Raw genomic sequence first — 12,387 nt, 5'->3', positions numbered from 1 at the left:
TTTCGTATACCAAAACTTGTGAAATCCCTACCCTTTTATATACCTGAAGCCTGAAAAAGGTACCCCTTTCGGGCGGAGCCTCCCCGTATAGGCCATTATATGGAGTACCCCCCCCCCCCGGGCTTTCGACAGCCAGACTGCTGTCTTCGACGGATAAAAATGAATCTTGAATAAATCCTGGTATCAGACCTTCAATATTTTTACATAAAAAATCGGTCAGTAATTAAGACTAGATCACTTCAGCGTCCCAGAATGGTCCTAGATCCTATGATCTAAAATATGTTTTTCAATAATGTAATTTAATTTTAAACTTTTAATAACAATGGAAACTAATATTTAACTTCTGTTAACCGTAATGGAAATAAATTATAACCGTTAGCCGTGAAAAAGCCAAAATTTCAACCATCAATAAAATCCAGACCCTCTATTAAGGTCGCGCAGGACCCTTGCAATCATTATGTATGTATTTATTTAAAGAGTATGCACGAACTGCGACGACTGAAGCCGACAACAAACGAAATATTCATGAAAATTTTTTTTTCTCAGAGTTCTTTGTACAAGTAATTACACGGTATTGTTCTCAGCCTCGCATCCCGTACGCTGGAACATAGCGAATTATCATAATTAGATTCACAGCTTTAAATAAAGCACACGTTGTTGTAAACATCGACTCGGAAGGTCTTCGGAAGCCTCAAAACCTGCAATTTTGTGTCCAAGTTTTCTCCGCCGATATAGAATTTCAAGAGTTGATTCGCGAGGAACATAAACTTGGTGTACTCTATTGTGTTCTGGCTAGAGCGGATTTTTAAATTTCCTTCTCAAAATGAAGAGAGCATGTTTCAAAGTTTAGATTTCACATTTTTACTCTCTTAGAAGCCATTAACTTGTAGCAGTTTTTGAAATCGAAAATTTCATTCTAGTGGGAACACAAAAGAAGTTACGATTTATCACTTGGCTATATAATCATTTAATTTGGTGCGCTGTGCTAGCTGAAAACTTGGACACAAAATCGCATTATCTTCAGTTAAACTTTTAAGGGCTTGTAACATCACAGACAACGGTCATCTCTCAGTAAAAGGACAATCATGATGTAATTCCATCATCCCTGAGTATCCTTATTAAATTTTAGAGGAATCGATATTCAAAATGTAGTGAATTAAAGCTTTACAAGACAACACTCCAACAAGAAATTGGCTAATGAATATATAATGAGCAAGGGTCCTGCGCGACCTTAAAGCGGCTAATGCACTATTCAAAGTCCCGAGGGGGGCAGAGATTGGACCATATTTGATTGCTTACGTGCGTCATTGTTCTTTTTGTTAATGATTTAATGCTCAGGACCGACCTCCCCCAGACAAACATGTCCGAAATTATTCGAGAGTTTCTTGTGGGCTTAACTAGCTTAGAAGAAGAAGTCAGCAGGTTTCTTACGAGCCAGTCCGATCTAGACGTGTTGGAAAGATATAGCTCGCGGGTAGAGCAGGCGATCAGTAGAGTGCGGTGGATAAATTCTATAATCAGTGATTCAGGCCAAACCGCTAACGACGCTATATCTCAATTCAATGACCAGTTACAACATTTAAAAGAATCTTTAGAGGCTCTACTTCTGAGGATCTCGGAAAAGAGGAGATTCCTTGACTCTTTGCCGTATCGCTGTGCAAGGGAGGAAGGCAACATTGGACGCCCCCGATACATCATCACCCGCGAGCAAATCACATATTTGAGGGAATTTTCCTTCAAGTGGGTCGACATTGCAGAATTACTCGGAGTCTCTATCAGCACCCTTAACCGCCACCGGACGTCCCTTGGATTGGGCGACGCAACGCAGCAGAGGTTTACTGAAATGGACGACAGTCAACTGGACGATGTTGTGAGAGATGTCGTGCAAAGACAACCTTTCAGTGGAATCAGGCTGGTTCAGGGCGAGCTCGAGAGCCATGGGATTCATGTCCAGCGAGAGAGGATCCGGGCATCATTACACCGCGTGGATGGCTTAAACGTTCGTGCACGTTTAAGCCATGTCGTTCAGAGAAGGGAGTATCGAGTCCCCAGTCCGAACTCCTTGTGGCATGTGGACGGAAACCACAAGCTTATTCGGTGGAAACTTGTCATCCATGGAGGAATCGACGGATTTTCACGTTTGTGTGTTTTTCTCGCCTGTGCCACAAATAATCGCGCTTCTACAGTCGCTGCCAATTTTTTATCTGCCACGGCAGAATTCGGATGGCCATCCCGTGTAAGATCTGATAAGGGGATGGAAAACGTTGAAGTGGCGAGGCTTATGGTCACGCATCGAGGAATGGGAAGAGGAAGTCACATCACGGGCAGCTCTGTGCACAACCAACGAATTGAACGCTTATGGCGCGATTATTTTCGTTGTGTTGGTGCCTTGTATTATAACTTATTTTATTTCTTGGAAGACCGCGCACTTTTAGATCCAAACAACGACACCGACATGTTTTGTTTACATTATGTTTACACTCCTATAATCAACCGCTCGCTCCAAGTTTTCAAGCGCTCGTGGAATAACCACAGGCTTGGTTCCGCTGGTAATTTCACACCACACCAACTCTTCATTAGAGGAATGCTTGAGCGTTTCGGCTCAAGTGACGTAGCCGTTAGAGATGTGTTCGATACAAACCAGATCGACGAAACACATTACGGCATCGATGGAGATGGTCCGACTCCGGAAATGCGCTCGAACAACGATGTTCAAATAACTCAAGTCACGTGTCCCCTCACAGAAACTCAGCTGGCTCGTTTGGACGAAATTATAAGTTCGCTACAACCGTGCTCGAATCACGGAATAACCCTTTACCTCGCGGCCAGAGAGTATACCATAAACAATATGATTTGACTGATTTTTTAGTTCTTAAGAATATTTCCTTTTCTTATAGTTATATTTTATGCAGCTGAAAAACAGCTAGAAGTAGAACTGCTAGAAGAGAGTAGAAATGTGAAAACTAAACTTTAAAACTTACTATCTTTAATTTGAGAAAGACATTTCAAAATTCGCTCTTGTCAGAACACAATTGAGTATAACAGTTTAATTTTCCTCGCGAATCAACTCCTGGCAGGAAATTGCAGGAATTTCAGCTTCCGTAGATCTCCCGAGTCAATTTTTACGACCTCGATACATTAACTGTGCTCTCTGTGATAGATAGATAGATAGACAGACAGACAGACAGACAGACAGACAGACAGACAGACAGACAGACAGACAGACAGATAGAGATAGATAAATAGATAGATAGACAGACAGACAGACAGATAGAGATAGATAAATAGATAGATAGATAGATAGATAGATAGATAGATAGATAGATAGATAGATAGATAGATAGATAGATAGATAGATAGATAGATAGATAGATAGATAGATAGATAGATAGATAGATAGAAAATTGCGGTGAAATGTTACAGGTCACTCAAACTATGCTCTCCTTAAATCCTGACTTTACTTCTGAATTTCAATTTGTTATTCCGCCGGTTAATGGCGCAATCACAAACCAACTCAATGTAAGCTCCTGAAGAAGGCCCGAAGGCCGAAACGTTGAGCTCAAATTAAATTAAAAGCTGTATGAAATCCAGGTATATAGATAAATAGATCCTCGATCCATTAACTGTGATCTCTGTGGTAAATACTTTATCAACTGAACTATGAAGCAAACCGTCTTCTACACAGGTCGCTGTTGCCCAAGCGAAAAACACTTCTACATAATTCTGTTAGATTTCAATACAGAAATCTAACAAAAAAAACTTTTTCCCCATCATCGTGACAGTGCTTTGGCGTTGCGATAAGGCCCGGTTGTGTTTACGTGTCTTACGTGACTAAAAAACACAATCGCTAAACTGTCACACATTATAAAATAGAAAAAAAACATATTGAACATGCGAGAACCGAAAGATAATAGCAAAAAATATACAGAAATTACAAATGTTATTTAAAAAGGAAACATTGGCAAAAGCAGATTCCGACAGAAAATTTTTTTATCATTTTCGCGATTCCAATGGGTCCCTTTATCAAAAATTGGGGGGGGGGGGGGGTTAGTTTTCATCGCGAATCAACTCCTGACAGGAAATTGCAGGAATTTCAGCTTCCGAAGATCTCCTGAGTCAATTTTTACGACCTCGTGTGCTATATTCTGCTATGAATATAATTACACTTTTCCGACCTAAGCTGAATATTCGTATTTTTCTGCCGAAATTAGGATGAAAGTATTCCTATGATCATTCTTTATAGATAATACCGTTTGACATTTCCGTTTTAGCAATTATCGTATTGTATTATTGTATTGTATTGTATTTGTATTGTTGTATTGTATTGTATTGTATCGGGTAACCAATAACAAGTGTTTGGTGTCCAGGTCTGTATCGTGCTACATTGTACACGTGTTCCATCGCTTTTCGTTGCAGCCAGCAGGGTCAATTTCAAAATAATCCATGTTAAAATCAATAACGCTTTTATGCTTTATCTTTTTAATTAGTTAGCAATCGTGGGGAACAAAAATTTAACATATGCGCTTTGAAAAAACAAAGGTTTTTGCGTTAAAAATAAGCTGACTTGTTTTCTTGATATCTCCAAAAATGTCCCAACTCCGTAGGGGTTCAATAACGTATAAACTATAGAAATAGAAATGTGTAGTCTCGAAAACAATATATATTTTACCATACTTTCTGTTTACTATGCTACTATGCTCAGCATACCAGTGATATCAAGCTTGTAAATAAATAGAACATTTTGAGAAGGCTCGCAATAATTTCGTTTTACCCCCTCTCTCCTGATTAACAGGACGCCACCAGGGTGTCTGAGTTAATGTGGTCTCAGATATCGATCACATCCGCTGCAGTCAGTGAAGTTATTCGCCTTTGTTGATCTTTGTTGCACGTGGCTTGCTGTTTTTCTTGCTCTTCGCTTCTTCTTTTTTCTTTTACGGGTTGTTGCTTGAGTCATGGAAATCGGATACAATCCTGATATTTTTACCACAACCCTGGACCAATCTTTTATTTGCCCGATCTGGTGAGTACAACATACACAATCGTACCACTCGCTCAAGATGAAAATTTGATTATATCGATTTATGCTATCCATTTCTAGATATTCGCCTGGGAACTACTGTTTTATAAATAAGGTATATTATAAACAGGACAGCATTCATGTCGTTAGGAATAACATGTCCTGGCATAGGATACAGAAGTCTTAAGCGAAGCGCACTATTACTAAAACTAGATTTCGCCGCATGAGACCCCCTGCATGAGTCGGACAACAATTCGAGTTTGGCCAAAGGCTTTGATGGAAAGGACGCATTCTTGACAAGAAAAAAAGGCTATAAAGGCACAATTTGATGCCGAGACCACTCTTGCATTGTTAGTGAAAAACAAATTCAAGGTATCCAGAAAATGGCCTTATTAGTCGAAGATCGGGCAATGACACCTTCATTCCCTCTGAAAAATTATTCAGGGTGCTTGGATGCGGTGAAATTTAAGCGGCAGATAGCGAATCACTGTCATTGATAAGGGTATAGAATTGCGAAAAATATTTATTGTTTGCTTTACTGAGGCTCTGGAAAAAACGTCGATTGCAAGAAATTCTCGAATTTGACGGCACTGATATCCGGGCCGGCCGTCTGTTTCGACACATGAAATATAGAGGGAAAATATATTATGCTATGCCGGGGTTTCGTTCAGGCAATGAGACCAATCGGACTCGTCTGTGAGCGTTTCTACGCGTAAGTTAGTCGGAACATTTGAGGTTGCCTCTGTTGTGTTGCACAATGAGCCACTGTTCTAGTAGAACGGTATGAACGACTTGCATTTCGCGTACAAATAAATGTTTTCTTTCAGTGAATCGGTCCTAAACATAACCCATTCAATAACTGAGGGAAAACAATACATTTATTGATCATTCCATTTTTCTTACAAACCTTTTGGTTTAAACCAAGGTTTTAGCCTATTACGTTGCACAGCTAAGGTTTGCTCTAGAATTCTGAGCCTTTCGGCAATAGTATCGTGAAAAAATCGCTAAACAGATTCGCTAAATATGCCTCCGAAGTGCCCGCCAACTCCATTTTGCCATACATCGCTCTTATGGAGAGACGTTTGTTTGTCTGACTTTTGCCGGGGCACACCGGGGGTTAAAATTCTGTGACGTCTTAGGTAAGGGTCGCATTTTAAGACATTTGATCATATGTCGAGGCCTGACATACAGCACGCGGCAAAGATACAGCAGAGGGAGAGATGGGTACGAGAAAGGGGGCGCAAGGGGATATGGGTAGTCCCCTGCTCCCCCACCTCACTCAAATTTTCCCCACCGCTTAAATTTCACTTCTCCCTTGCTTTTCCCTTTACCGCGTGCTATATGAAGACGACTGGGGACGAGTCAGTGTCGAGGCCATAGAATGACAAGTTCCGAGCGCGCGTATGGGAAACGCGTAAGGCGCGAGGGGGCCACGCGAGGAAAAAATCGAGTCTCCTCGAGTTTTCCTCGCGCGGCCGTCTCGCGATCGCGCACTCTTTAAAAATGCGCTTTTATTAAACTACACAGACGCCTGCAACGCAGGCTATAGAAGGACGTGCCATTGGTACATTGGTAAAGTGTTTATACTGGCTAAAATAACCGAGGTAATTCTGTCATCAATAACGATAACGATCAAATCAAATTGATTGCCAAAGAAAAAGAAAATATGTGGCGCTTGTAGTTCTCGCGTTTTATTTTATTGTTTTTGAACTGCGAACTCATGTCGATTGCAAACTAATCTTTTTCAGACACAGGGCTGTTCAAGTGTGCTCCTCCTCCGCAAGCCACTCGCGGCTGCGCCGCTTGCTGGTGGGCGCTTTAAAATCCAACAATACCGCCAGCTACGCAGGCTAAGTGTATCTTGGCCCGCACTTTCTAAACTGTGGTTGGCACTAATTATTAGAAACACTGAGATTATTAAAGGAAAGCTGCAAACTGACGCAATATATATAATTATAAAAAAAACTCCAACACATCTAATGATGGAGTCCTATACATGACCTCCTATGACATTAAATCACGAAAAATTTATTTTCTTCTTTATTTCAGTCAGCATGTTATACGCGAGGCCGTCGCCTGCAAGAAAGGTCATTTGTTTTGTTTGACCTGTATCAACACCTGGCTGGATGTTCACCACAGGTTGACATGCCCAGTTGGAAGGTTGCCATTGCAATCCTCCCACTTGAGGAAGATAATCGTCTTCGATAGTCTGGTAGAGTCCCTTGAAGCCTTCTGCCAAAACAGGGAGGACGGATGCTCATGGACGGGTTCCTTAGAGAATAGAAACACTCACCTGCAGCAGTGTCTCAAGGAACCCGTCCCGTGTACGCATGCCGGATGTCTCCAAATTGTTAAACGGGAGGAGTTGGCGGTCCACCAAGCCAGCTGTGATTGGAGATCATTAGACTGCGAATGTTGCAGGATTGTGATACCAGCCCAAGAAATGCAGCACCACCAAAGATACGTTTGCAGAAAGTCACCTGTACCGTGTCCGTTTGGGTGCGGTGATGGGAATATTATAAGGTAAGTATGTGGAAGATATAATTACCATTGTTATCGTGACTGAAAAATATGGTGTATCTGTGGAGGGTGGGTGGGTAGGTAGAGAGGGTAGGGAAAAGGAGAGAAAGAGAGAGACGGAGGGGTGGAGTGCGATAGGGGGTATAGGTTATTTTACGAATAGGGGTATAGGCATACGTAGGTGTATACTCGTTTTTGTTAGTATTGCTTAAAACAAAGGTAAAATCGTAAGTTTTATCAGTTGTCCAGTGAACTGATCTTTTGCTACGTTTAATTTCAGGGAAGATCTGAACGGTCACATTGAAATGGAGTGTAGGCGGGCATTTGTCAATTGCGAAGTTCCCGCCTGCACAGCCAAAGTACGTCGAGAAGACCTAGAGGGCCATCTTGTAACCAACGCCTCTCTTCATGTCGACCTCCTCATGGCAGAGAGAAGGTCAAATAACATGAATAATGTAAGTCAAAGTGCTTCAGCGTTTGTTTTTAAGATCTCATTAACTACCATTTAGTAACTAAAGAAAAATAACTAACCAACCGACCGACCGACCGTCCGACTGACTGACTGACTGACTGACTGTCCGTGACTGACTGACTGACTGACTGTCGGTGACTGACTGACTGACTAACTAACTAACTAAAGAACTAATGAATGGAATACTACCTAAGTAGCTAAAAACGGAGAGAAATAATTGGACGGGTACATGATAAAAACGTTCACTGTTTTTATTTTTGGTGCTATAGGTGACGCCCACGCTAAGACCGTCCCCAGTACAAACTGTCAACTGGATTATTGACGACTTCGAGAATGCTGTGAACGCTAACCCGGAAGTGGGCGTTAGAAGCCCACTTATTTCCTCTATGGAAATTATTTTGGTGCCGACAACGTCCGCCTCCGGGAACATGGGCGTTTTCGTGGGGCACCAGGGCACAAACGGCCCCACTTGTGTAAATTTGAGGTAAGATTGAAGGAAACTTTTAAACAGGTAAATTTTAGTTGGTCTTAAACCAGCTACGTCACAGACAAATAGGTTTGAAAAAAATTGACAAAGTTCCACAAATTTTCAGTTCGAAATTTGTACTTATCTTTATCATTAAAAACCATTCTTGGTTATTTTAGCCTTTTTATTACTCCTGTGTTGTGTTTCTATGATAGAAAACCAATAAAATAACTTAATACGTTGATATTGCTCATATAAGACGATTATCAAAACAAAATTTGTAAAAAAAGAATAAACAAGACTAACTGACAATTGTTACCTTTGCCTACAATTGAAATTGTCTCTTTTGTTAATGTTTTATTGTCCATTGTTTTAACTTCCAACAGTGTGGCACTGCGTAATGGAAGAAATGTCTACTTAAAGAGGACTCCAGCGTCCAGGTGGCTCCATCCCAACACTCCCATGGGATGGACAGATTTCCTGCCACTGGACGAAGTGCTTCGTCGATACATTAGAGACGATGGAGCATTAGTACTCCAATTTAGCTTTCAGATATTAAAATAGAGCAAAACTGGGGGATATATTTGGGGGACAGTATGGGGCGCTGTTCTCGGCGACTTAAGTCGTAAACTTGCATTTCGTAACCAATAAGAAACGCGGGAATTTTAAATTTCTCCAGGATCAAAGTTCAACATTGAGCAATAAATCAGTAATAATGAACTCTGATTTTTTTGGTCAAGTTTTCGCCCACTTGCTTACTTTAACAAGATTTATATGTATATATATATTTTTTTTAGTTTTTAAACGCATAATTGCTCACGTAAGTGCAAGTCCAAACGGGGGAATTGTGCTGTGACCATTGCACTGGATTATTTTGCTGTAAAAGGTTTTGAAAGAGTTTTGTGTTGTATATTTCATTTTTGAAACACTTTAGTACCCGGCCGAGAACTGAGCCAGATACTGAACTTTATTATATATCTGCATAAATTGGAAATATGTTCCGTTATAGACTGTCCACAGCCCTCTATTTTTTCGTGTTTTTTCGATTGATGAGCGCACGGTGAGAGGCTGTGGACAGTCTAGTTCCGTTAAAGCTCTAAAAGTTCACCCTTTCTCGATAAAGCCACTCTCTCTTTTAGTGTACCATTTTGGAACTCAGATTAATCATTTGCAGTAAAGACCCTCGCCAATTTACAACCAATGCATACAGTTCTCAACATTGCCTCCAACGTACTTTTTGGTCGGTAGTTAACAAGAAATGATTTAGGGTATTAAGCCCTTACGTTTCGACGTTAACCACCCCCCACCCATTTACGGAAGGTAAATGTTGGCATTTGGGTTAGTATTTAGGTTAGGGCCACCCAACGTTTTTTTAGTCAACCGCAAGACAGTTTCAGATGCAGCGGGGCAAAAAATACCCCTTTTAAGCTGATGCCTTTTTAGAACGACTGACAGAAATTAAAATTTTATTTTTCTTTATTTTTCTTCGTTAAACTGAACTTGCGCATGGCTAAAGAACATAACACGGCAAAATATGTTTCGCTTCATCCGTCGAATTGGCCTGTTTCTGGCGGTTGAATTTACAATAGGTGAGCGGAGCAAAAACTCTGATAAAAACCAAACACCTGGAACCAGCTGTTTTCAAAAAGTACATATATTGTAAATAGTTGTAAATAATTAATTAATTAATTCGAATTCGACCCCCGAGCTTGTGCCACTACACGGACAAAAATCGCCCAAGCAATATTTCCTCTAAAAATGATGGTAGAGCAATTGTGTTGTTAAAATGTTTCAGTTCTTTATCAATTTGAAATATTGTTTCAGTTGACTTACAACCATTTACGTATAGACAATGGTTCATTGCGACTAGAACTGGTAGGCCTGGCACCAAATTGACAAGTAATCGCAGGCAAAATAAGTACTCCTGTATGGACACAGAATTTCCCCGATTTTTTTTCCAAAATTGGGTGCCATGCTTGGGTTGCTGTGGTTTCATTTTGTTAGAAAAAAGGTTAGATATAAAAGTAAGTAAAACATTTAATGTGAGTATAGTTTTAGGAAATTAAATTTAATAATTATAATAAATGGCATTTTAATTAAAACAGTATTTTATTTGAAAATACTTCTCATCATTAAACAATGTACAGATTAAAATAATCTTTTTCCCGTTTTTGGAATAAAAAAAAAACCTTTAGAGTTAACTAATTAAACTCATTGAGTTTACGTCGTAACTTATGACGTAAAACAATTATCGACACATCATAGATTAACTTATTATGTTCACGTCGTAATTTAATTTACGGCGTAAAGTGAGTGACATATTAAGTTTACATCGTAATTTTAAACTTAACTTATTACCTTTACGTCGAAAAATTACTAACGCCTTGAACTTAACTTATTAACTTTAAGTCGTAAAATTATTGACGCATCGAACCTAACTTATTTACTTTACGTCGTAACTTTACGACGTAAAATTATTAACGCATAACTTATTAACTTTACGTCGTAACTTTACGACGTAAAATAATTGACGCATCATTGAAGTTAACTTATTAACTTTACGTCGTAACTTTACGACGTAAAATTATTGACACATCAAAGCTAACTTATTACCTTTACGTCGTAACTTGGCGTATATATATTAACGCCAATGTCATAAATGTCGCTGGATTTCACGTCGTGACACTTCAAACCTACATACAACATAAGAGATCAAAGAGCTTTACTAGGAAATGTCTAGTTGACATTCAGAAGACGTCAAAGAAACGTTGGACAATGTTTGATAAATTACGACGTAAAAAGACATGCAATAAGATTACGTCGTAAATGTTACGTCGTAACATTAGACATTGAAATACGACCATTTAGACGTGCAACATGTGTTTAGACGTCTAAAATGTCCTCAAAGTGTTTTGAATAGTAATGAACGCCATACTTGTGTACTAAACTAAGTCATGTCGTTTTAAAATCTGTTAAAAAATTAAAATAATTGTAACGGCTCTTTCAAAATGCACGAGGAACTCCGACCTGCTCTTTGTACTTAGTACCCACCTTGGATGTTGGTTGAATACAGACTGAAATGATTCTCGTGTCTAGATTGGTACGAATTTGAAGCACTCGTGAAGTGTTCGGTTTGACTTGTTACTTCTTTAAAACACCGTTTTGAAAGAAACTCCTGCTCGTTTTTAATTGGTCGAGACATTAACTTCCTTTTTAAAATACCAGAGAAACTCCTGCTCTGTGTACCTAGGTTACTCACGTCTTTTTTAATTGGTTGAGAAATTAAAATGTCTGAGGAACTTCTGCTTTGTTACTCGCGTTCGTCTTTGGAAGAAATGACAAAATTCCGACAGCGACATGCAGACCATTCTTAGCTGCGACATGACAAGCTTTGAAATTGAGACGGGATACATGTATACCTACCCTAACAGGGCCTCACTGAACAAAATCGAACATTCATTTTACTGTGAGTTCGATTATCGAAGCAATCGAACAAAAATCGAACGCAATCAAACTCAACTCCGATTCGATTTTGTTCGGAATCCATCTTTTAATAAGCAAATCACGCGCGCAGGAGTTATCATAATCAACCTTTACTGAATGGAATAAATAGAAAAATGTTCAAATATCAAACTACATGTTAATGTTCGGTTATACATATTTTTTAGTACATAGAGAAGAAGAAAAGCTAAAGAGGCGCGAGACCATCGCCCGCTCAAGATGTCCTAACTGGCCTCTGGTGTTAGTCTATCATAAAATTCCGGGTATAAGCCTCCATCGGTTATAGGCCCATCTACCTGGAAACAAAAAAATACATTCGATTATAAGCCCCCCCCCAGATCGATTATAAGCCCCCCCCCCCCCCAGATACAAGCCCCCCTCTTAAGGGCTAAATGGGTTATTCCAGAAAAA

General features: G+C 39.7%; 1 protein-coding gene across 2 annotated transcripts in view; it reads right to left on the bottom strand.

The window, feature by feature from the left end:
• The window catches only part of LOC144660243 (uncharacterized), a 35,339-nt gene extending 23,713 nt beyond the window's left edge, over positions 1 to 11,626 (bottom strand). For both annotated transcript variants that reach the window (XR_013572069.1, XM_078520843.1), the window contains exon 1: positions 11,527 to 11,626. The gene's annotated coding sequence lies outside the window, so the exon portion shown is untranslated. The remainder of the gene's footprint in view (positions 1 to 11,526) is intronic.
• Between the last annotated feature and the right edge of the window lie 761 nt (positions 11,627 to 12,387).

This window comes from Oculina patagonica, chromosome 7, assembly GCF_052425735.1.
Source record: "Oculina patagonica isolate OP01 chromosome 7, crgOcupat, whole genome shotgun sequence".
NCBI lineage: Eukaryota > Metazoa > Cnidaria > Anthozoa > Scleractinia > Oculinidae > Oculina > Oculina patagonica.
Note: the sequence above shows the minus strand (reverse complement) of the source record. Positions and strands in the feature narration are given on the sequence as shown.